Below are 24,713 nucleotides of genomic sequence, written 5' to 3'. Positions count from 1 at the left end.
ATAAAAATCTACTGCCTCCAAATCAGTAACAAAAACTGCTGCTCATTCTCTTCATGGAGCACGAACATTCACTTGAATTCTAGAAGGCAAGACAAAAAATGGTTTTCCATCAATAAAATATTCTCATTTCAAATTCTTAGAAGAGATGTTCTGTTCAATCCCCAAGTCTGTCATGTTAAAAATATGAAGTTCTTCAACCTACAGGTAATCAAAAATGATTAGGATTCAGGTAAATGATTTTTCTAATGAATGTTTGTTGATTTGTATTCTGGGCATTGTGGTAGTTATGGGAATAAAAACAGGGCCTCTATCTCAAGATGCTCATGGCCTTCGACTAATGTAACACGTCCCAATAGATGTGCTTCAAGGTGCTTTTGAAGTACAAGAAAAACTATGGTAACTATGGATGGTTGGGCGGGGTGCACTGGTGTCACAGAGGATGGTAGGTAAGAATATTCCTAGGAAGTGGCATTTGAGTTGACACTTTAAGAGAATGTAGGATTTCATCAAGCAAAGGTGTGAACACACCCTTGAAAGAGGATCCTAAACATGGAAAGAAAGAGCAGCATGAAAGAACATGGAACAGTGTGTTGGAGGTGAGGAGACAGGAGATGAATCTTGAAAAATAAGAAAATTTCAGGTGATTAAAGATGTCTTACATCATTATAAAAAGTTCAGGCTTTTTCCCTTGGCATCAAGAGTTTGACGTTAGTAGTTGCACCTATTAAATAAGCAAACCCAAAGGTTCATAATATGTAATATTTAAAAATGCAGGTGTCAGTATCTTTTTATTGAATTTACTACAGAATTTACATGATACTACACATGAAAGGAATTCATCCAATTTTTGTTCACAAGTTGAATTTTGGGCATGATGTGTTTGAGGGGGGTCAGGAAACAGTTAAAATAGTCTGTACACATGCAAACATATTTGTGAAATGTGTAAACATTTAAACATGAACACTAAATGCATTGTTTTGTACCTTGTTTTGTTTTTAATTAATAGATCTTAGACTACTTCATCAAATGCTTTTAACAGCTGAACAAAATGCTATAATTTATTTAACCATCTTTATTTAATCTTTATTGATTGACATTTAGTTTTATTTCAAGTATTTTGCTGTTATAAACATTCCATTCAATGACTATCCTTATGTTTATGTCTTTGGACACATTTACAGATAGCTATAGAAAAAATTCCTAGAAGTAGACTTGTTAGATCAAAGAACTTATGTATTTTTAATTTTGATAGTTCAAACATTGCTTTCAAAGAGCTTATACCAACAGGCTGTTGTTTGTGGCATATATTGGTATAAGCTTTCTTTGAGCTGCCAGTTCTTGTCTTTTGCCCATATTTTTCTATTGAGTTATTGGTCATTTTCACATTGATTGATTGATTTTTTTTTTTTTTAAGAGATGGGGGTCTCACTCTGTCGCCCAGGCTGGAGTGCAGTGGGCCGGTCACAGCTCACTGTAACCTGAAACTCCTGGGCTCGAGTGATTCCCCTGCCTCAGGTTCCCAAGTATCTGGGACTCCAGGTGGATGCCACCACACTCAACTAATTTTTAAATGTTATTTTTTAGAGGCAAGACCTCTCTATGTTGCTCAGGCTGGTCTTGAACTCCTGGCCTCAAGTGATTATCCTGACTCAGCCTCCTAAAGCTCTAGAATTATAGGTGTGAACCATCATACCCAGCTGCTTTCACATTGCTTCTTAAGAGCTCTTTATTTATTAAAGGAATTAGCCCTTTGCCAAATGTATTTTTAATGTTTTTTCATGGTTTGTTATGTTTTTATTTTGATTTTTTTCTGGTATTTTCTTCTGCTAAATATTTAATTGTTAGAGAATTAAATTTATCAAACTTTTAATTTATGGCTCCAGAACAGTATGTCTTGCTTGAAAAGGTCACTCCCCTTCCAATAACATATAAAAAATTATCTTATGTTTTCTTCTACTATACTTTCATGTTTTTATGTTTAAATCTTTGATCTTCTTGGATTTATTCATTTTTATGACAACTTTATTGAGATATAATCACATGCCATATAATTCACCCATTTAAAGAGTAAAAGTCAACAGATTCTAGTATATTCACAGAGTTTTGCAACCATCATTTGGGATTTATTTTTGTGTAAGATATAAGACAGAAATTGAGCTTAATATTTTTTCCAGGAAGCTATTTAATTTTCTTAACAATCATGTATGGAACACACCATCTATTTCAGACTGACTTGAAATATGCTTGGTACTTTTGATATGTTCATTTACTTCTTACAACCGACCTCTAAGATTAGCATTATTTTTTCCATTTTCCAAATGAAAAAAATTAGGACTCAAAACTGTTACGTCAAACCCCATTGCCTACCAACAAGAACTTTTCTGTTTTCCATTCTTAGTCTACTTTAATTCATTGAACAGGATTTAGAGGGCCTATTGCATATCAGTACTTGTGCTCAACATTAAGGTACAGAGAAGAAAATCATGGACATTGTTAATAAGGAGATCTAGAATGGGAGCAAGATAGACAAGGATAGGGGCAGTTGCAATACAATGGGATACATTCCCCAGAAAAGGTATTAAAAAAAAAAAAAAAAACTCTTGCATCTAATATCCATCTCCCCAAATTCAACCTATGACAATATTGAAGCAATTATCATAGTATTCTCAGGTAAAGTTAAATGAGTTTTTATGTAAAGTAATGAGAATGGAGTGTGGCACACAGTAGGGACTCTGTTGAAGTATTAGCTATAGATATATTGATAAATAGAAAGATGCAAATATGTCAAGGGAGAAGTTGGCCTTTTAACTTGAAATGTCCAGAAAACAATTGCCAAGTGCATTTTGCTTTGACTGTGGAAATACGGATTCATGGAAGCTCTGTATAAGCAGAGAAGAAACTTCAAAAGCCACACTGCTCAACATGGAATGAGAGAGTAGTCATACCAAAGGGTCAGTTGGCCTTGTGTGGGGAGAGCGCGCTAGAAATGGGTTTTTCTTCTCTTGTGGTTGAATTTTTTTTTAAAAGTAGTATATCTTCTTTCTAGTGAAAAAATAAACAAGGATAGAGGAAAATGTTTGGAAGATGAAGCTTTAAAAATAACTCATAGCCAAAATAGAGAAATGTTCCTTTCTCAGTATAAAGTCTCTGTTTACGTAACAGACTGCACACCGGCAGGGGCGCCTCTGTGTGGGAGGAAGCATGCCTGCACCTGCTGTGAGCAAAAGTTCAGTGCAGAAACTGAGAAAGTGGCATCTTAACAATTCTCCTTTCTTCTTGCTCCTTTTCAATGGTCTCCCACATTTTCCCATAAGGAGCTCGTGCTTAACTCTTCCAGCAAGAGTCTGTTTTCCTCAGCATCTTCTCACTGGATATCCTGTTATTTCTAACCAGCAATTATTACCCATCAACAGTACGATGCTTGCTCTGCAGTACACATTAGGAGCCGCAGACTGTGCCCGTGGGGATGGTGCACACCCCAGACTCTCAATTCAGTTCTCACTCTGCGTGTGTGTCTCTGTGTGTTTCCCTGTAGGGGCTGTGGAGGAGACATACATTGACTGTTCATCGTAGAGACGTTACAACAGGAGGACTCTGGAGGCTGCCTTCCATGCAAACATACGTGCTTCATGTTTTGGTGGTGTGAGTTGGAACTTTGAAGGCCTCTGGGGGATACTCAATGCAGTTCTAAGCCGTGCTATAAGAGGCTAGAAGAAGTTTACACTGACATCTCCATGCGAATAAAGTCACTATCTTTTTCAATGGGAACAACTCAATTGGGCTAAACACTTCAGCCAATCCACTATTTGTGTCATAAATAAAAATATGTACTTTGATGGCTCCAGTGATGTTTTTACTAAAGCGCTAGAATGTTGCCTGAATCTCAATGACTGGCTGATTACGTGGTACCTGTGGGTCTCTCACTAGCATTACTACAAAGTGGAAAAGGCTTGCCATGTGACCCAGTGAAAACGTGCTTTGTCCACCTACAATCTGGTACAAATCTATGTGGACTTTGAAGATTAGATAGACACTTGTCACCCGTCTGAGGCAAAGGCACCTTCATTGTCTACTGAGGTCATTACACATTGTGGTCAGGGCTTCATTTCCAAAGTCCCACAAAAATATTTCATACTAACTTTAAGGAGCAAATCAGCCAAGAGCATTTAACTCAAGTTCAGGCATGGATGAATGACGGCATCGGAAGTGAGGTGCTTCCTAAGACTCTGAGGTGACATTACTGTAATAAGACAAGATTAATCTAAATCCATGGGGAGCTCCTGAGGCTGACAAACACGTGGGGTATGGCAAAGTAAGATTTGCTTTTCAAAGATGCCCAGCTTCAGTTGTAGATCAAGAGAAGTAGTTCACCAAGCAGACCAGCCTGTGACTCCCACTGTGAGACGGGACAGCCTGCAACAGTGACCTCTTCCACAGATCACATCAGTCTGGTTTTTAGAGCACCTCAAAATCCCCTTGCAGGGAACCCTGTTCTGCTACGTACCCTCTTCAAATGCAGTTCATTTGCACTTAAGTAATGGGGGAAGGGACAGGACTTGAAAGAGCACATGCTCATGGCATGTCCTGGAAGTTTCTCCTCTATAAAAATGAAAGCCTGTTTTTCAGAAGCCCTAAGGTATCCCTTCCTCTACAGAGGAAATAAATAACTCTAGTGAGGGTGTGCAGACCAAACCTGCGCTTATATATCTTCAAAATGTGCCTTACAAAATGAAGTTACCAATTAGCGTCTCTTTGTATAAAAGGAAATTGATAAACAGAGAAAATCCATTTCTCATAAACTGAGAAAACCCAAGAGATCAACATAAGACATTTAATTTAGCTGAAGAAAAGTACAATATGGTTAGAACAACAAGCTATAAATTAAGATGCTGTTCAAAATCAATAGTGGCAAGATTAGATGTATTTAAAGAGCTTCTGTATCTTTGATGCTACAAAATCTCTCAGCATGTGCTCTAAAATGCTGTGACTCCATAAATATTTATGATCAAGAGGTTTATGCACAGAACTCTTTGAAGTATGGAAGAAAGTGCTCAAGAGGGAAAACTGAAGGTGATATATCTTGAAAGATGCAAAATTTGAAAGGAAAGTTGGACTCAAGTCTAGCTGCCTGGGTTCAAATCTTGATGTCACTGTTTACTAACTGTGTGACCTTGAACCAATGAAACTCTGAGTGTCTGAATGAGCACATAGATAGAACCATCCACATAGGGATCTGCAAGTTGAGTAGAAATAATCAAGCCATTGGTATATGATGGTTTGATAAAGCAGTTGGCCCATGTGGAGTAATAAAGAAACCCATACTGGAAGTGGAGTATTGCCATACAAGATATTCACTTCCTTAATGCCAGGTAGTAAGGAAAGAGATACAGCAAGATAGGGAGCGCTGCAAAATATCTGGTCTGAAATAACATGGAAGGTAAACCACATGCCTGGGGATGTGGTCAGAAAGAGTCACAATGATGGTATGCAGTGGACACTAAGGCTGCCATCACTAAGGTACTGCAGGAAATAGGTGATCTCAGACAAGAATTATGTGGTTCTCAAACAGAAATTAAAGGGAATAGAGAAAGACCAAAGATAAATGGTCTTACAAATTTGGAAAAAAAACACTGTTCCTGGCCATGAAACATTAAGTGATGAAATTGAAAAAGGTCTTGAGTATGAAAGGCCCAGTAAAACTTCTCAGTTTACAAAGTCACCTAGTCTTGTGCCAAAGGGCAACACCAAAAGGGTATTACCTCCCCATCTGAGCTTATTGTTTCAAATAGCCTCAAGGGAGTCACTGATAAATCACAAGGGAAAGGCCAAAGGACTAAGAAGCAGATTCGGGCTTGTAGGTGAGAATGCGGAGAAAAGCAAACCCTTGCTCACTGTTGGTGGGAAAGTAAATCGGTACAGTCATTATGAAAAATAGTATGGAAGTTCCCCAAAAAATTAAAAATGAAATTACATATGATCCAGCAATCCCAGTACTGGATATACATCCAAAGAATATGCAATCAGTATGTCAAAGAGATTCTTCACTCCATGTTCATTGCTGCATTATTCACAATACCCAAGATACGGAATCAGCCTGAGTGTCTATCAAATGGGGGATAAATGTATAAAGAAAATGTACAATGGAATACTATTCAGCCTTTAAAAAGAAATAAATTCTGTCATTTGCAACAACATGGATGAACCTACAGGACATTAGGATAAGTGAAATAAGACAGGCACAGAAAGACACATGCCACATGATCTCACTTGTATATGGAATGCAAAAAGTCTATCTCACAGAAGCAAAAAGTACAGTGGTGGTTACCAGAGGCTGCATGAGGGCAGGGTGTGGGCTGGGGAGATATTAGTCAAAGGGGTACTGCTAAGGGTACTGTCCCTGCCAAAACCCATGTTGCAATTTGACACCCAGTGTGGTGGTGCTGGGAGGTGGGGCCTAGTGGGAGCTGTCTGGGCCATGGAAGTGGATCCCTCATAAGTGGCTTGGTGCCATTCTACTGTAGTGAGTTCTCTCTCTCAACAGATTGGATTAGCTCTTGTGCGAATGTTCCCAGGAGAGTGGGTTGTCATCATGCCAGGACACCCTTGGGTTTTGCCTCTGCACACGTGTACACTTCCCCTTTGACCTTCTTCACCACGTGATGATGCTCCAGAGCCGAGCAATGCTGGCGCCATGCTTCTGGAACTTCTCAGCCTGCAGAACCAGGAGCTAAACAAACCTCTCTTATTTATAAATTACCCAGCCTCAGATATTCTGTTATAGCAACACTAAACTAAGACAGCTACAAGATTATACAATTTGAATTTGTCAATTAAAAAAATAAATAATGATAATTAAAGAAAGAATATCAGTCTTGAGAACTGTGTCTAAGAAAGGACTCCAGGTGTGGATTCCTCCTATGTTTCTGAGACAACTGTACTGCCAAAGAACTAAAAAAACAAAGCCTGAACTAAACAACAAAGCTTTTGATTGTTTAAGTCTCCAACCCTTGCTTGGCCCAAATGTCCACTAGCAAAAAGTGCTGTGAACGCTGTACAGCCCATCAAAAGGACAAGCTTCTCAACATCTACTTTAGATGTGGCCAAGGAGAAAAACTGAAAGAAAGAACCTCCCAGCAGGTGAAGAGAAAAATAGAAAGTTAGTTTTTCCCAGAGAGCAGAATTAGGGACCGATCAAAGAACTTTCCAGCCCCTCCAAGTAGAAGCCACCTCAAGTCTGCCCAACAGAGTTTCATAACTGCTATGGAAGAGCCTTAGTGAGTCTTCCCTTCTTCCCTTTTTCCGAGTGGAAGTTTGTATTGCTGGTATTTTGCCTTTGTGCCGCCACTGGATATTGGGTGTATATGTGGGGTGAGGTTGCCAAACCAGGAGGAGCTGTGTCTGTACTTGGCAGAGCACACTGCACATCACTGAGAAATCTTTTGAGCTGGATGCTGTGGCTGGATGTGCCTGTCTCCCCTGGGAAGGTGCAGAGCGTGTTATGTGTATGGGTGAATGGATATTTGGTAACCAGAACTGAAGACTGTGACAAAGACTTCTCTGTTCACCAAAATACCTTTCTTCATCTGCCTGGGTTCCCTCATAGACAACATTTCCCAGCCTCTCTTTCAGGTTGGAGTGGACATGAGACTGGGTTCTGGCCAACGGAAAGTGAGTGGAAATCATTTATACCACCTCTGAGATGAGGTAGTTGAGAAATAGCTGTGCCTTCCCCAGTCCTTTTCCCATCTTCTACCTGGATCTAGAGCACTCCAAGGACCTCGTAGAGGGCACAGCTAGAGGTAAGAAGCATTCTGGGTCCCTGAAGGGGAGGTTGCCTATAAAGGAAGACAGTTACGTCGTACAGTGACCTGAAAGAAATAAACTGTTACTGTGTTGAGCGGCTGAAATTTTGGGGATATCTGATTCCTCCTGATCCTAACTTACTCCCAACACATGGAAACACAAAACCACTTTAGGATGCAAGGATATATATATCTTCTGTCATTCATCTACCAAATGACCAAAGGGGCATAGGAAATGTATTAGGTTAATAAGCATGAAATGTCCGATTTCCTTAAGTACTAAGTTTGACAATGTCTATGACATTTCACTTTAACACTTCTTGTTTTATTTTTATTATAAAGGTACATCCTCATTCTTTCAAGTGCATGTTTTGACTTGTGATTATCTTTCAAATCTTTTAGAACAATTTTTGTATAACCATAGATAAGTCAAAAATTCATATTATTTTCAAATATGAGTTCCATCATAAAACCAATACAACACAGACAACTCAATATATCAACAAAGTGTTTGGAAAAGATGTGCTAATGAACACATAGTACATCTATGGTTTAAAAAGTTCCATTCTAGTGATTTAAATCTTAAAAATGAGCCATGTGGATGACCTGAGACCAAGGTGGATAATGATAAACTAAAAACTGTAGTGGAAGTGAATTCATCTCACCTACACATAAATTAACAACAAGGTTTGATGCTACTATTCCAACAATACTAGATCATTTAAAACAAATCAACAAGGTAAAGAAGCTGGATAGATGAGTACTACATAAATTAAACAATTGTCAAAAGAAAAATCGTCTCCAAGCTTGCCTTTCTTTGCTGTCACAACATAAAGGAGATCCATTTCTACAGTGTATTGTTACATGTGATAAAAATAGATTGTTTTTGACAATCACAATGACTGCATAAAGATAAAGTGCTGAAACACAGTCAAAACCAAATATTCATCAAAAAAAGCTTTGGTGGTTCAGTGCTGGTATCATCCACAACAGCTTCATATAACTTAGTCAGTCAATCACAGCAGATGTCTACTGCAAACAATTGGATGAAATAATGAGAATGCTTGTGATTAAACAGCAAAGATTGGTCAACAGAGACAGGCCAATCCTCTTGCAAGACAACACTTGGCCACATGCCATACAAACAGTGCTGCTTAAACTACAGAGGCTGGACTTAGAAACTCTCTGTCATCCATTGTATTCACCAAACCTTACACCAACTGACTACCAATTCTTCCAGACTTTGGACCACTTCTTACAAGAAAAAATATTCAATTCTCAACAAGCTGTGAAAAACACCTTTTGGTATTTCATCGCCTGCTCTCCAGGCTTCTTAGCTGCTGGCATAAATAAGCTACCGTTAAGATGGCAAAACTGTGTTGATAGTTTAGGTGTATACTTTGATCAATTGTACTGCTTCTTGTTTGAGATATAATAAACTAAACTTTTGATTTGAAATCGGACATTTCATATCTAATGACCTAATTATTATTTTTTTTTTTCATAGCACCATGCTTTATAGATTTGAGTCACTTCCAACTGGCATGATTAGTACAGGTGTAAATGAGTACATAGCATTCGATGTGGAGGTCAAAGGGTTGGCCAAGTTAGGAGGAAGGAAATTCTAGGAAGATTAAATGGTACCAGTGAGGCCAAGAGGTGGGAGAAGAGAAGGCACATTTGGGGAGTGCTGAGTAATCTAGCTGGTAGAATTTTGTATTTCTAAGAAGAGAAACTAGCAAAGAGGGCTTCGTCAGAGTGTGAGGAGTGGTTAATTAAAGACATAAGAGATGATACAGGAAATAATATGTAAAGGAAAATCATTAAAAGCTTATCAGTGGGTGACATGATCAAATAAATGCTTGAGTATGAGGAGTTTAGCATCAGTATGCAAAGGAGAGTGTGGGACAGAGAAGAGTCTGGAAGAGACTGCAGGTATGAGGAAGAGGTGAGAAGACTTGAGACAGCAACCACAGTTATAAAGAGAAGTATATTTCTAAAATCCTTTGTGAAGGAAGAATCAACACATTTAGGTGAATGACCCACAGTCTTGGGAAAACAAGAAAGGATTTAAGGACTCCTCTGAAATTGTATGCCAGGATGACTGGAAAGATGATAAAAGAAAGAGAGAAATTAGCAGAAAGAGAAGTTCAGAGGGCTTGTTATTTGCTAGTAGAAAAACAAACAACTTCCTTTCAAAATTACTGAGTTTAAAATTTCACAGGACCACTTAAGTAGACACGACAGGAAGCTAACTGAAAATGTGGGTCTGAAACTTGGGAGAGAGAATAGGATTAAATATATCAATTTGGACTAGTTTTTTTTTTTTCCATCAATGGGAGAGTAATTTAATAAACTGTGATATATTAACACAATGGAATATCACATAGAAGCTAAAACAAATGAACTACAGCAATACAAAAAAATGTGATTTCATCTCGACAATATGATACAAAGTGAAAAAGGACATCCCCCCAATATTTAATGAGTACAGTAGGTTTTTATACTTTTTATTTTTTTTTATTTTTTTTTTATTTCAGCTTATTATGGGGGTACAAAAGCTCAGGTTATATATATTGCCCATGTCCCGCCCATCCCCCTGAGTCAGAGCCTCAAGCGTGTCCATTCCCCAGATAGTGCGCCTGGTAGTCACCATGTAGTCATACCTCCATCCCCTCCCCCCACCCCCCACCTCCCTGAGTCAGCACCTTCAAACATGGCCATACCCCAGATGGTGTGCAACGCACTCATCATGTAGGCATACACCCATCCCCTCCCCTCACCCCCTGCCTCAGTCTTATATCCAGTTGGTATCATTCCCCAATGTGGATTTAGGTGATGATCAGGGAAACCAATTTTCTGGTGAGTACATGTGATGCTTGTTTTTCCATTCTTGGGATACTTCACTTAATATAATGGGTTCCAACTCTCTCCAGGAGAACCAAAGAGATGCCGTATCACCGTTATTTCTTATAGCTGAGTAATACTCCATGGTGTACATATACCACAATTTACTAATCCATTCATGAATTGATGGGCATTTGGGTTGTTTCCACATCTTTTCAATTGTGAATTGTGCTGCTATAAACATTAGGGTGCAGGTGTCTTTTTTATAGAATGACTTTTGTTCTTCTGGGTAGATGCCCAATAATGGGATTGCTGGATCGAATGGTAGGTCTACTTGAATCTGTTTAAGGTATCTCCATATTGTTTTCCATAGGGGTTGCACTAGTTTACAGTCCCACCAGCAGTGTATGAGTGTTCCTGTCTCTCCGCATCCACGCCAACATGTATTATTTTGGGACTTTTTGATAAAGGCCATTCTCACTGGGGTTAAGTGGTATCTCATTGTGGTTTTGATTTGCATTTCCCTGATGATTAGAGATGTTGAACATTTTTTCATATGTTTGTTAGCCATTTTTATATCTTCTTTTGAAAAATTTCTATTCATGTCCTTTGCCCACTTTTTGATAGGATTGTTTGATTTTTTTCTTACTGATTTTCCTGAGTTCTAAATATATTCTTGTTATCAGTCCTTTGTCTGATGTGTAGTATGTGAAAATTTTTTCCCATTCTGTAGGTTGTCTGTTTACTCTCCTGACTGTTTCTTTGGCTGTGCAGAAGCTTTTTAATTTGATCAGGTCCCATTTATTTATTTTTGTTGTTGCTGTGATTGCCTTAGGGGTCTTCTTCATAAATTCTTTGCCTAGGCCAATGTCTGTAAGAGTCTTTCCTACATTTTCTTCTAGGATTCTAATAGTTTCCCACCTAATGTTTAAGTCTGTTATCCACCATGATTTGAGTTTTGTGAGAGGTGAAAGCTGTGGGTCCTGTTTTAGTCTTCTACATGTGGCTATCCAGTTTTCCCAGCACCATTTGTTAAATAAGGAATCTGTTCCCCAGAGTATGTTTTTGTCTGCTTTGTCAAAGATTAGATGGCTATATGAGGATGGTTTTATATTTGGATTTTCTGTTCTGTTCCACTGGTCTGTGTCCCTGCACTTGTGCCAATACCAAGCAGTTTTAATAATCACAGCTTTGTAGTATAGTTTGAAGTCTGGCAAATTAATACCTCCCATTTTGTTTTTGTTGCTTAAACTTGCTTTTGCTAAACGGGGTCTTCTCTGGTTCCATACAAAGCGTAAAATTATTCTTTCTATATCTGTGAAAAATGATGTTGATAATTTAATAGGGATTGCATTGAATCTGTAGATAACTTTGGGCAGTATAGGCATTTTAACAATGTTGATTCTTCTGATCCATGAGCATGGTATGGTTTTCCACCTATTTACATGTTCTGCGATTTCCTTCCTCAGTGTTTTGTAGCTCTCCCTATAGAGGTCCTTTACCTCCTTAGTTAAATATATTCCTAGGTATTTTATTTTCTTTGTTGCTATTTTGAAGGGTATTGAGTCCTTAGGGTGAGCATCTTTCAAATCAGCACACAAAAATATACCTCACTTTAGGCCACGAACAGTGGCTCATCCCTATAATCCTAGCACTTTGGGAGGCTGAGGCAGAAAGATCTCTAGAGCCCAGGAGTTGGAGACCAGCCTGGACAAAATAGTGAGATTCCCATCTCTACAAGAAAATAGGCAAATTATCTGAGTGTGGTAGCCTGTGCCTGTAGTCCCAGCTACTCAGGAGGCTGAGGCATTAGGATCACTTGAGCCCAGAAGTTTGAGGCTGCAGTGAGCTATGATCATATCACTACACTCTAGCCCAGGTAACAGAGCAAGACCCTGTCTCCAAATACATATATATATATATGTAATCTTTTAAATCAGTGTGCAGTATTTTGCTGTGTTCATATTTATTTAAGTGCTCTCTTATTTATAGGTATTTACATAGTTCCAATTTTTGGCTACTATGTGCAATTATTCTTATAGGCATATTTTCTATACTTGCAAAAGTCTTCAGAAAAAAATCCTTACAAATATAATAGCAGAGTCAGGACTATAAACATTTAACATTGAACTAAGTATTGCTAAAATGCCTTCAAAAAGGTTATATTCATTCACACTGCTCCCAAGAGAGCATAAAATATTTGGAAATAGAGATTTCTGGAAATATCTGAGGAGACATAGTTGAAACTGGGAAAAGAAGTGAGCTCATCAGGGGAGAGGGGGGCAGTGGGGGAAGAGAGATATTGAGAGAGAGAGAAAGAGATTGGGAGAGTGAGAAAGAGCAAGACAGAGTGAGAGAGATTGAGACAGGGGAGAGAGAGAGGAGAGAAACTGAGAGAGAGATTAAGAGAGACAGAGAGAGATAGAGAGACTGAGATGGAGAAGAGAGAGAAAAATTGAGAGAAAGAGAGAGAAATTGAGGGAGAGATACTGAGAGAGATTGACAGAGATAGAGAAATCGATGGATTGAGAGAGGGAGAGATTTTGAGAGAGAAGGAGAGAGAGATGGGGAGAGACAGAGAGAGACAGAGAGGAAGGGAGAGATTAAGAGAGGGAGAGAGGGAGAAAGAGAGATATTGGAAGAGAGATACTGAGAGAGATAGGAACACAAAGAGACAGAGAGTGACAGAGATAGAGACTGGGGAGAGAGAGACTGAGAGAGAGAGACTGAGAGACAGAGAAAGAGAGAGGAGGGGAGAGAGAGGAGAAGCAGGCAGAGGGAAGACACTGGGGAGCTGCAACACCTCTGGCCCGAGAGGAGGAGTGGCACAGCAAGGAGGAGGAAAGGTCAAAAGGAAAGGCTGGAAGATGGGACAGACTGAAGGAGGGAGGGAGGCAGAGAGCTGTGGAAAATGGATGAGCGCAGAGGCAATCTCATCCTAGGGGAAGGATGCCTTTTTCTAACTCAAGAATGAGAGAAGAAATAAGGCAAATGCAGAACGTCTGAGAGGTTAATACTAGAAATAGTTTTACCTCAACTTTTTTAGTAAAAAGAGGTGATACTATTTGCTATTTGCAGAGAATATGGCCTATGGACCCTGCAGAACCCGGGAAGCTTCTTGAAAGAGTGTGAGGGCCCCGGGACAGGCTACTACACAAGCTCCTTAACAAGCCCTCAGATCTCTAGCCCTCACCGAGTCTCTTCCGGTCCATTGCTTGGTACTCAGCTCGCAATTGATGCCACACATTACTCTGAGCAAATGCAGACTTTCTGGAACACTTGCTGTGCTGTCGGCTTGGATTACACAGCCCATCCCACCTCGCCCCACCTTCCCTTGCACATCTCCCCAAGTTTCCAGGCTCAGGTAGGTTCCAAGAAGACGTCCCTGATAGCCCACCATTCTCTACTCTTTTCTCCCTTGGGTTATATACTTTGCCTCTTGTGCTGTGAGACTGTCCCTTCTATCAGTGACAGCCGACTTTTTCTAAAAAAGACCAGAGGGTAACTATTTTAGTCTTTGTGGGCCATACCATCTCCATTGCATCTACCCTACTCTGACATTTTAATGCAAAAGCAGCCATAAACAATATGTGCCCAATGAATACGGCTGTGTTTCAATAAAACTTTATTTAAAGGCAGTAGCAGATTGCATTTGTCCTGCAGACTATACTGTGCCCACCCCTGCCACGTATCATCGTCCTACATCCGACGCACGCCTTGAGCACCGACTACGTGCCCACACTGGTTGATAAGAATGTCGTGGTGAGCAGGACAGGAATGTGCCTTTCTCAAAAGAAGCTTACAACATATGTGGGTAGCAGATAGTTTTCAAAAAATGAAATTAAAAAAGGAATAAATAAAGTTATAATTAGTGGTATGAAGGGAATGAAATATGGTATTTCAGTACATTATGGCAGTGAAAACAGGGATCCTCTGTGGAAGAGAATTTGTGGCAGGGGAACATTCAAAGAGACCTTAGAGTATTGTGATCTGGAGCTCAGAGGAGCATTTGGGTCTAGAGAAACAGATTTCAGGGTTGCCCAGGGAGAGCGTCTGAGTTCACAGAGGGAGAGGAAAGACAGCATCTTGGGGGACACAGCCTGAGAGAAAGACGGCCCTACAAGACACACATGAGGAGCAATGGGGGAGGGAGAAAAGCACAGGGGGGACGTGCACGGCAACAGTGGCAATGTTTAGAGAAGTGGAGGAAGATAAGCATGGATTTATGGGCCAGATTCAGATGCTATCCCAGCTTTTTCCCAGCAGTGCTGGGTAGCCTGGGGATGGAAGTGAAAAAAGTAGATAGTGGATGTGGCCCGAGGTGGAAGATTGACTTTCTAGGCATAGAGAACAGTTGAGGACAGAGAAATTCTAGAAGGCAATTTTGCTGTGACTAATTATGGGGCTTAGGATAGACCGGGAGGAAAATGAAATCAGAAAACTGTTAGAATAAATGAATAGAAGGTGGTGAGTATCAAAGAGCAAGTCAGTGGTGGGAATGAGGGCTGGGAGGAGCAGAGGCCGTGAACGTTACAGACCTGGAAAGGGAGCTTCCAGTTTAAGATACTGCTGGTGGTGGAGTTTCCAGGGGTGGCATCTACTAAATAGAGAAGAAACCAATAACTGAAATGTAGAGCCTTAAGGACACTGAGACTAAGGTCGCTATCATTATAACGAAGGACAATATTAAATGGCTGGTTACAAATTGACAAATGGCTGAACTGTTTTGAAAAATGACTCAGGGCTCATTTGTTTCTGATTCCTCAAAGACCTTCCAAGGTTGAGGTCTTTTCCTCTGAAGGCTGTTCTGAACAAACGCGATGATGTGAAGGTTACAGGAAGGGGCTTGATGCTCTCACTAGGAGAAGCGCGTGTCTCTCTCACGCCCAACTTTCCTTCTGCCCACCTGTCGCCACAGAAACCCAGCAACCTTGGGCCAATTCTATGCTTGTATGTTAGTGTCCTTTAACTATCACAAGCTACATGTAAAGACAAATGAGCTAAAAATATGTCATGGTAATTAGCAAAAAATGTCATTCCTCTTAGGGAGGGTGGTGTTTAGTTAGAGAATTAAAGGACAAATGGAATAAAATAAAATCAAATAGAAGAAATTTTAAAAATGTGACCAGAGGATCATCTTCTTAGAGTAATTCTAAGAGAACGGAGATAAAAACCATGCTGCATGATTCACCTAGAAGGGCTGGATATCAAGTGAAAATGACTCTTGGTCCATTACCTTGAAAAGAGTTGCTATGAGACGGAAAGCCAGGGCTGTCTCCACTGAGAGTTTGAGGAACAAATACACGGAGCAATTTAGCAGCATCTTGGGAATGTAACTGCTCAGAAGGGATGTGCCATGTCAGGCAGACTTTGCTGAAGAAGTTGGGAAACACGAGCGCAGGAAGAAAGTTTCAGCTGTCTGCTTGTCTTGGCTTAAAGCCATATTTAGCTTTATTGCTATTATTACCTTTTTTTTTTTAATCTAAAACATAAGGAAATGTATCAAAGGAAGCCAACCAACATAGGTACCCAGTGAATAGATTTACAATTAAACGGGGAAAAAAAAAGCCTAAAAGATTCTTTTAGTATAAGGAGGTCCATGCTCTTTGAAAACAAAGGAAGGAGTGAGCATTTCTCTTAGGCAGTTTCATCGGGGTATTTTCCGATTGAGAGAGAAAAATCATTCTCCCTTACAGACCTGCCTTTCTGAGGCACTAACTCCCATGTGGAAGTGGCTGTCACATGCTCCCAGGCCGTCCACACCTCTCTAATTCCACATCCAACCCCGTGCAGAATGAAGGCCCCACCCAGGTCCTCCAATCACGTCCCTGGCACAAGGCCAAGAGGACCCTCCTTCCCTCCTCCTCTCTACTTACTGCAGTCTCCAAAGGTGGACCTCGGCCTTGCAGGAGGTGTTGTGAACCTGCCTCCAAACCCTGGCCACAGGGGACAGATAATTGATACATCTGTTACTCACCCAGAAGGATTCAGACCTTCTGTGTTCATGTGGGCGGAAATGACACAGGAAATATTAGATCGACGTATCTGATGTGTCTAGATTTCAGCTTCAAATACTTAGTCATACAATGTCCAATTATCTTCATTAAGCTACCTGCCACACAGCAGTAAGATTCTACGGGAACTCTTTGCTATTTATTTTTCTCACATCAGGGGGCTGATAGTCAAAAGAGTTCTTAAGCCAAGAGCTCCTGTCGAATAAACAGAACGAGTCTCAACATGTCCTCTTTTCATATGCTTTTGGGTGTGAAAGTAGCAAGAAAGGAGGTGAAAGTTGGTTATTATAGATGCTTCTGTCCAAATGTGTAAAACACACTTCTGGGTTTGAATGGTTTGCCAAAGAGAGATAGAATTCTTCACTTCTATAGATAATGATCCACTTGAGTTCACTTGTTCAGTTTATATAGTTTAAGAGCTAAAGAAAATCCCAAGGTGAAAATTCTCTAATGGTTATGCCTACTCAAATATCCAGCGGAAAAGAGATTCACTCAATCTTTTAAGGTACCCACATCAAGTATGTAAGGTGAGGAAGAATGCCTCAGATACTTTTCATTTGGATGTTTTGGAATTACACAGACAAAGCAATTAGGTGGTTTTTCTCCAATGTACTTAGATGAGCAGACACTGTTAACTGGAATGAAGGTAAATGAATGAACAAAGAGAGTTCTATGCTATATATGTGAGAGCAGGGTTTCTGTTTTTGATACACCAACCATTGTTTCTCTGTACAGAAAGTATAATACTTTATTTGTACATTAACCTGAATTTTAGTTGAGTGCTATTTTTTGAGCCCATTATATATGCCAGACTCTCTGGTAGGCGATAGGGACACAAAGATCAATTTTATTCATTCATTTCTTCATTCAGTAAGTATTTATTGAGTCAGAATCTAGTATGTTCCAGGCACTGAGTTAAGTGCTGAGGGTTTAACGATGAGCAACACAGACACGGGCTCGCCCTCTTGCAGTGTATGGTTTGGTAAGGAAGCAGACATTAAATACTCATGCACACATAATGATAAAAAAAATAAAACTGTTAATTGGGATACATGTCAAGAAGAAAAAGCATAGAGCCTTATGAGAAAGTATAGCAAGGGGACTTAGATAAGGGGGCAGGTGGGTGTTCCTAGAAGCCCTCTGTCAGGGGGTAACATTTAATCTCAAACTAAAGAACTAGGAATTAGCTAGGGAAAAAACTGGGAAGAGCGTGCCAAGGACAGAGACATTTGCATGGGTCTTGGAAGCAAAAAAAAAAAAAAAAAATAGTACTTGAGAAGTTTGAGAAACTGAAAGAAAGTCAACATCCTGGATCCTGGTGACACCAGGCACACGTGGCACTGGATGATGGGCTTAAGGAGTCAGCAGCCTGCACAGAGGCCATAGGCCACAGGAAGGTGGTCTTAATCCTCTCTGTCAAGAGAGGCCAGAGCAGTTTTAAGAGAAGAGTGACCAAGATTTGTGTTTGTCAAAGATCAGACTCTGTCCTCACGGAACTCAGAGGGGAATTATTTCCCCGAGTCGCTATAGCAGGAAGGAAATAAAATTCACATTTCTTAACCAGGCCATTCCACTGGTAACAGTTCTTGTGCACACCAAATCCCAAACAAAATGCACCATAAAATGTTTACAATGGATCAATTGTGGTCATTGAAATGCTTAAAGACAAAACAGTGTCTTTCTTTCTTTCCTTATTCCTTTTATATAAAACCTTAACCTACTCACTATCCTTTGACATAAGTGATACTTTTCTAGTATAGAGTGTTAAAATTCCAATTACTAAACTAATGAATTCTCACGTTGACTTTTCACAGGGATTCTAGTGTTATTCGCTCAATTAGTGTTTATAAAGCTCTCACTAGACCTAAGCCCTTTGCTAGGTTAGTCCGGTTCCCTCACTTGCTGGAGCTTACAGTCAAGTGGTAGCAGATAAGAGACAGGTAAATACATAAACAAGATACTCTCCAATTGTAGTCTGTGCTACTAGAAAATAAAACAGGGAGTAGTAGGCCAGTTGCTGGGGGCAATTTTAGTTAGCTTGCTATTGAGGAGGGGACATTTGAAATGAGGCCTAAGTGACAAGATGTTTGAGGTATTCCAGACTCCATTTGTAGAAGAGAAATTTTAAAAGTGGTTTTCATTAGGGCAAGAGGTAGTGATTTTCATGGTTGGTTTTAAGGCTAGGAAAATGTGTTACGGTTTTGAATTTCAATAACGAAGACCAAGAAATGCAAAGCATTGTACCAAACGATGTAAGAATCTTGAAAAAGTAGAATTATAAGTGGACTACATGCTGCCTTCCTTCTAGAATCTTCAGCCTTTTCATACTACAGTTGGAGTTGCAACTGTTAGGAGAATAATGGCTTTCCCTGGAAGCCAGTTCACAAACTAGGCCTGTGAACAATAGAACATGGTAGGACTTCTTAGCTCACATTCAAAACAATCCTGTTTTATGGAATCCAGCTTTCTTTAAGTTACAACTCTTCTGCATTCTTTTGTGTCCTTCATTCGTTTTATTTTGTCTTCTTTTATTACAGACAATTTTTGCCTTGAGTTTACCATATAATTTTATACTTTCTAACTTCATTTCATGCTTCTCAATCTAAGTTTTAGTCAAATGAAAATACATATATAAAACAAACATAGTATTTATTTGAAGAAGGGCAAATGACCCCGAGCTATTCCCAGTGGGGTGGGGGAAGTGAACATACATCCACCAAGTTAAATATTAATTTGCTTTTTGAGCTCTTGCATATAGATGCTGATTTGGAAGTATATTTTTAAATTTTTCTTTTGATTATGCTAAAATCTGAAAAGTGCAGGAATCTTGCATTGTGCAGCAATAGGCAGCATTATGTAGCTAGTCAGGAGCACTGGGCCAGGAAGAAGTAGACCTGTGTTCTTGGTCCCACTCAGTCAGCGAATGGTGTGTAACCTTAGAACAATCACCTAATCTGTCTGGAATTCCATTGCCTCGTATGCAAATAAGAAGGCTGGATTGAATCAGTAGTTTTCAACCCATCTTTAGAAGTGAGATCCTCTTAATAAATAAAATGATATGTGGCACTACAATTATGAAACAGAACCAACATGCCTCTGCTCTTCAAGAGCTGAGAGGGTGTCCCAGAGACCTGCTGCCTCCTCCTTCCTTCAAGGCAACCCCTCAGGCACCCCCATGAGAAGTCCTGCAGAACATGATTTGAAAAGTGCTGGTCTAGGGGTCAGATATTATCCCAGTTCTAAAATAATGATTCAGTGACTTCAGAAGTACACACAGAAAAACAAAAACCTTCCAAATGATAAGTCAAACACAGAATCAACATTTTGTAGACTTACTAACTTCTACAAGAAGGTAAAAATGTTCACTCTTTTTCTTTAATTACTAAGCTCCATTTCTGGTGATGAAACTTCTTAAAACACTATTAATATTACTCTTTTCTTCATCTTAGCACCAACAAACCTTATAAGTTAAGCCATGATGCAATTTAGCTCTACTACCAACCCTAGCAATAGTAATATGAAAACAATAAAAGCTAACATTTACTGAGTTCTTACTCTGTGCTAATAAGCGTAGTCTCGGTACTGAAAATATAATCATTGAATTCTTATACAACTCCATGATAGAAGTATTGTTATAATAGAAAGGAAAACTGAGACACAGAGAGATTATGTGACCACACAAAGTCACGCTGTAGTTACCAGCAGACCTGCAGTCCATCTACAAAGCCTGGGCTCAAACATCACACTGAACAGCCCTTCCACAACCACCCCTTCTGCAGTTAGCTTCACTTCCGCACACCTCTAGTCTCTACTGTGCCTGATCCCATGCCCAACCTTCCTAAGGGGGCTCTCTGGGATTCCTCCAACACCAGTGCATTTGAACACCATGTGGAGTGTAGCATGCCCTGGTTGCTTCTCAAGCTGTTACTGCACTGGTAGGTTTGAAAATTCCTACAGCTATCTTTTCCAAGGTTCCAAAGTCTGTTCACTGGCCCAGTGCATGGTGCCAGTCCTGGGAATAAGACTTGGGAGCTTGTACCAGGTTCAGGAATGAAAGATTCCACAGCTTTTGCATCTTCTTCCCTGCCCTCATGGTGAACCACTCATCTGCTCACAGTGATTATCCCTCTGCTTCCTCAGCCACCACTCCACACTAGCACTGCCCCCAAGATTAGGACTGGGTTAGCCACACACCCACAGATAGCACTTTCCACCTCTACCCTCCATTTCGCAGTTATCTAATTTTTATTGATATAGTAAGCCTATATGCATAACTGTTTCCCCAGCCTCCATTAAATTATACACTCTCAGAGACAGTGTTGTGTCATGTTTTTCTCTATATCCCCAATGGCTAGAAAAATGTTGATATTATTAATCAGCATCCATTATTAATGGTGGAGTGAAAAAGCATTGAAATTAGAGTGAAAATCTTGATTTCTGCCACTATCTAGCCTTGCAATCATAAGCAGATAACTTAACCATTATAAACCTCATTTTTCCAGCAAAAAGATATGCATCGTAATGTCTACCTTAATATTCTCAAAGGGTTGTTCCAGGGATAATTGGGAGACTGTGTAGGAAGCACACTATGGACCACAAGTATCACACACATTATCAAATTATCATCACTTAAAACTTACCTTTATATTCTAGAAGGATTGACCTTAAGACTTTTTTTTTTTTTAGGCAATGCAGTATAGGAAAAGGAAGGGGACTAGCTCATGAATGCTTAGTAGAAACTGAAATAAAAATTAAGACAAATTCACTAAGCTTCATTAATAGGAAGTCTCAATACCGTCCCTGTGACTTCAAAGACCAGATGAACACTTTCTACTCCAACCAGAGGATATTTATCTTTGCAGCCATTTATTCTGACATTTTCAGGAAAGGAATAAGAGATTAGTTAGATGTCTTTTATGGATAAATGCGTCTTTCTCGTCATCCTTATCGTAAGGGCAGTGTTCTGGTTTTTGTTTTATTGTTTGTTTTTCTCTCTCTCTCTTTCATGTGCTTTCACTCTCTCTCTCCTTCCCCCAGGTAAATATCTCCAAGGTTTCAGGCCCCGGTATATGTAGAAATTATATCCTTAGTCTAACAGAACAGCACTACACTGAGCCGATGCCATTGCTCTAATTTACCAGAAGCTTCTTTAACAGACAGAAGTAAAGTAGGAACCAAAGTATAATCCTACCATTTCATCAGTGATTGGCACTACAATATATTATCCCAGAAATGACTGGTAAACAAAACGAGCCCATTTCTGGGCTTTTAGAAAAATATTGTTATCTTTTCTTTCCCCACTCAGCATATTCCCAAGGACTTCAAGCTGCACCCTGACCCCCCCAGACTTCAACGATGGTTAAAATTGATTCTGCACCAAGGTAAACAAGGTTCCTCCCCCCAACCCCCGCCTGGAGAGCTCCAGTCTGCAGAAAACTAACGAAGCCCTTGAAGCGGGATGCTTCTTTTCCACCCACACTTTATTGAAATGCTTTTGAGTCTTATTGTGTTGTAATTACATGCTATAGAAAACTCGACAAACATCTATTTCAAGGATTGGGCCCATGACTCTTACTAAAACATTTCAATTCCATTTTCCAGAACATACCATTTCCAAATGCATCTATGAGGGCCCTCCACAAGTATTTTCAATTCACATTTCAGAAAACTTAAAAGTGGTGCAGGTTTCTGACTTAGTTGATGATGGCTCTAAAGGGAATGCCATTACGAGCTGTGTATGTGGTTTTCTCTTTCCTTTGTATATTTTTAGGGTAATATTAGATTCCTACAAAACAATTTTGATAATATACACCCTATGTTTCATAAACCATCATAAAAACAAATACCCATCTCTCCTGCAACCTATTTTTTATGAAAGTTGTTAATTTGAAGGAGATCTACTTTATCAATATTTCTTTTATGGTTAATACTTTTTCTGCCTTAAGACATAATTCCCAACCCTGAGATAGGTATTTTCTTTTATTTTCTGGCAAAAGTTTTAGTTAGGCATCTCAATGAAGTCCTTCATTCTTACGGAATTAATTTTTTCACATGGTCTAAAGTAGAATCAGATATTTTTTGTGTGTAGATAACCAATTGTCTCAGCACCATTAACTTACTAGTTTCTCCTTTCCCTTGCAATCTCAACACTTACTCTGACAAAAGTCAGTTTTTCATAATGTAAGGGCTGGTTTCCAGACTCTTCTATTTCTTTAGTTAATGTGCTTATTTCTATGCCAATACCATATTGTATTAATTATTATAGCTTTATGATTTTATAACTGCATTATAATTTTTTGCCCATCTCCCAACCTTAATTTTAGTCTTCACAAGCATTTGGCTATCTTGGTACTTTCTCTTTTCCATATAAATTTTAGATGAGCTACAGATTTTGATTGGAAATGCACTGAATTTATAGACCAATTTGTAGAGAACTGGTATATTTGCAATCACGAATCTTGCTAGCCATAAACATGATATAGCTTTCTTTTTAATGTTTCATGACCTCTTTCAACAGAGGTCTATACTTGTTCCTATAAAGCTCCTGCAATTTCTCTATTAAATTTATTCCAAAATACATTGTAGTTTTGATTGCTACTATAAAGTATATATAATTATACATTAAAGTATATATAATTATATATATATTTATAATGTTTTATGTTTTTTGTTTCTGATGTAAATATATTTGCTTTTTGTGTATTGATTAACTTGACCTTCTTATAAGCATTTGATGGGGTTGAACAATAACAAAGGAAGTTCTTATCTAAGAATCTCTGTCTAAATTGCTCAGGGTTAAAAAAAACCCTGGAATTTTTTATTTTATGGGATGCAGCTGCTAGAAAATGGAAAATAATCTTGAAGGCTTTCTATCTCACGACCATAAAATATAAAAACTGAGTATCAAACCCTTGGCTTACTCTAAGCAAATTTATGCCATATACATAGTTAGCAATCATCTATCACTCCAAAAATCAAAACACATTGCAACAAAGAAGAATCCTTTGGAATCTCCATGTGATGGTTCAGAGTCCTTTCAATGATGGATGATGCTGTTTGTTTGTATCCCTTTCTAGCTTGTGTTCTTTGCCGGTTGTTAGTAAAAACTTGATATAGCTAAATCAGTGATTCATGTAGGCCTGCTTTGACAATTCAGCAATTCCTGGTACTGCTGTCCACAAGGCAGATGAAAACTGTAGCCCAATTATTTCAGAATGAATTAAAAGTACTGAAGAAAATGGTCAAAGCTTTCAAAGAGAGTTAGTTGCACACTTCAGAAATAGAAAACTCAGAAATGATATGGTCAGGCAATAGAAGAAAATAAAACAAGAGATGGGACACTTAAGGAATAAATATCAAAAGAAGGAAAAACATTCAGAATATAGACTAAATTGTGCAGGACATAGCGCATCGACTATGGACGGCATAGTGAGGGGAGAAAAGGGTGGGAAGATAAAGAGTAATGCGAAAGAACAAAAGGATTTAAGAGAAAGTCATGTAGAAAAAGGTCAAGGGTATCCTTTGTATGTATCAATGGGCCTCTGAAGAAGAAAATCAAAGCAATGTGGCAAGACAATTATTTAAAACTATAAATCAAGAAAGTCACAAGTAAAAGAAGATTTCAATCGGCATACTGAAAAGAAATACCATATACCTAGGAAAAGGGACCTAAAATGGTCAACACAGAGACATATCTTAATAAAATTATTGCAATTTAAGTTTAGGTAAAAAAAAAAAAAAAGATGGGACATTCCGACAGAAAGTTCAAATCACTAATAAGGGAAAGAAAATCAGACTGCCATCCAGCTCCTTGGCAGCAACATTTTACACTACAAAACAATGAAGCAATCACTTAAAAATACTTAAGAAAAAATATGAACCAAAGATTTTGTATGCAGCCAAACTTTGCAGCATAAAGGACAGAGAAAAGTATTATGAATATTTTTCAACCAAAGAAAAAAGTATTCTCATGAGCTCTTCCTGAAAAAAGCTCCAGACAACCAAAAAAAAAGAGAGAGAGAGAGAGACAGAATCACCAGCATATGGTCTG

At 39.1% G+C, this 24,713-nt stretch overlaps 1 protein-coding gene across 3 annotated transcripts in view; it reads right to left on the bottom strand.

Annotated features, from left to right (window-relative positions):
* Positions 1–24,713, bottom strand: part of ESR1 (estrogen receptor 1) — a 343,123-nt gene that overhangs the window by 28,492 nt on the left and 289,918 nt on the right. The window lies entirely within an intron of this gene.

This window comes from Lemur catta, chromosome 2 (genome assembly GCF_020740605.2).
Source record: "Lemur catta isolate mLemCat1 chromosome 2, mLemCat1.pri, whole genome shotgun sequence".
Classification (NCBI taxonomy): Eukaryota; Metazoa; Chordata; class Mammalia; order Primates; family Lemuridae; genus Lemur; species Lemur catta.
This window is presented reverse-complemented; position numbering and strand designations above follow the sequence as displayed.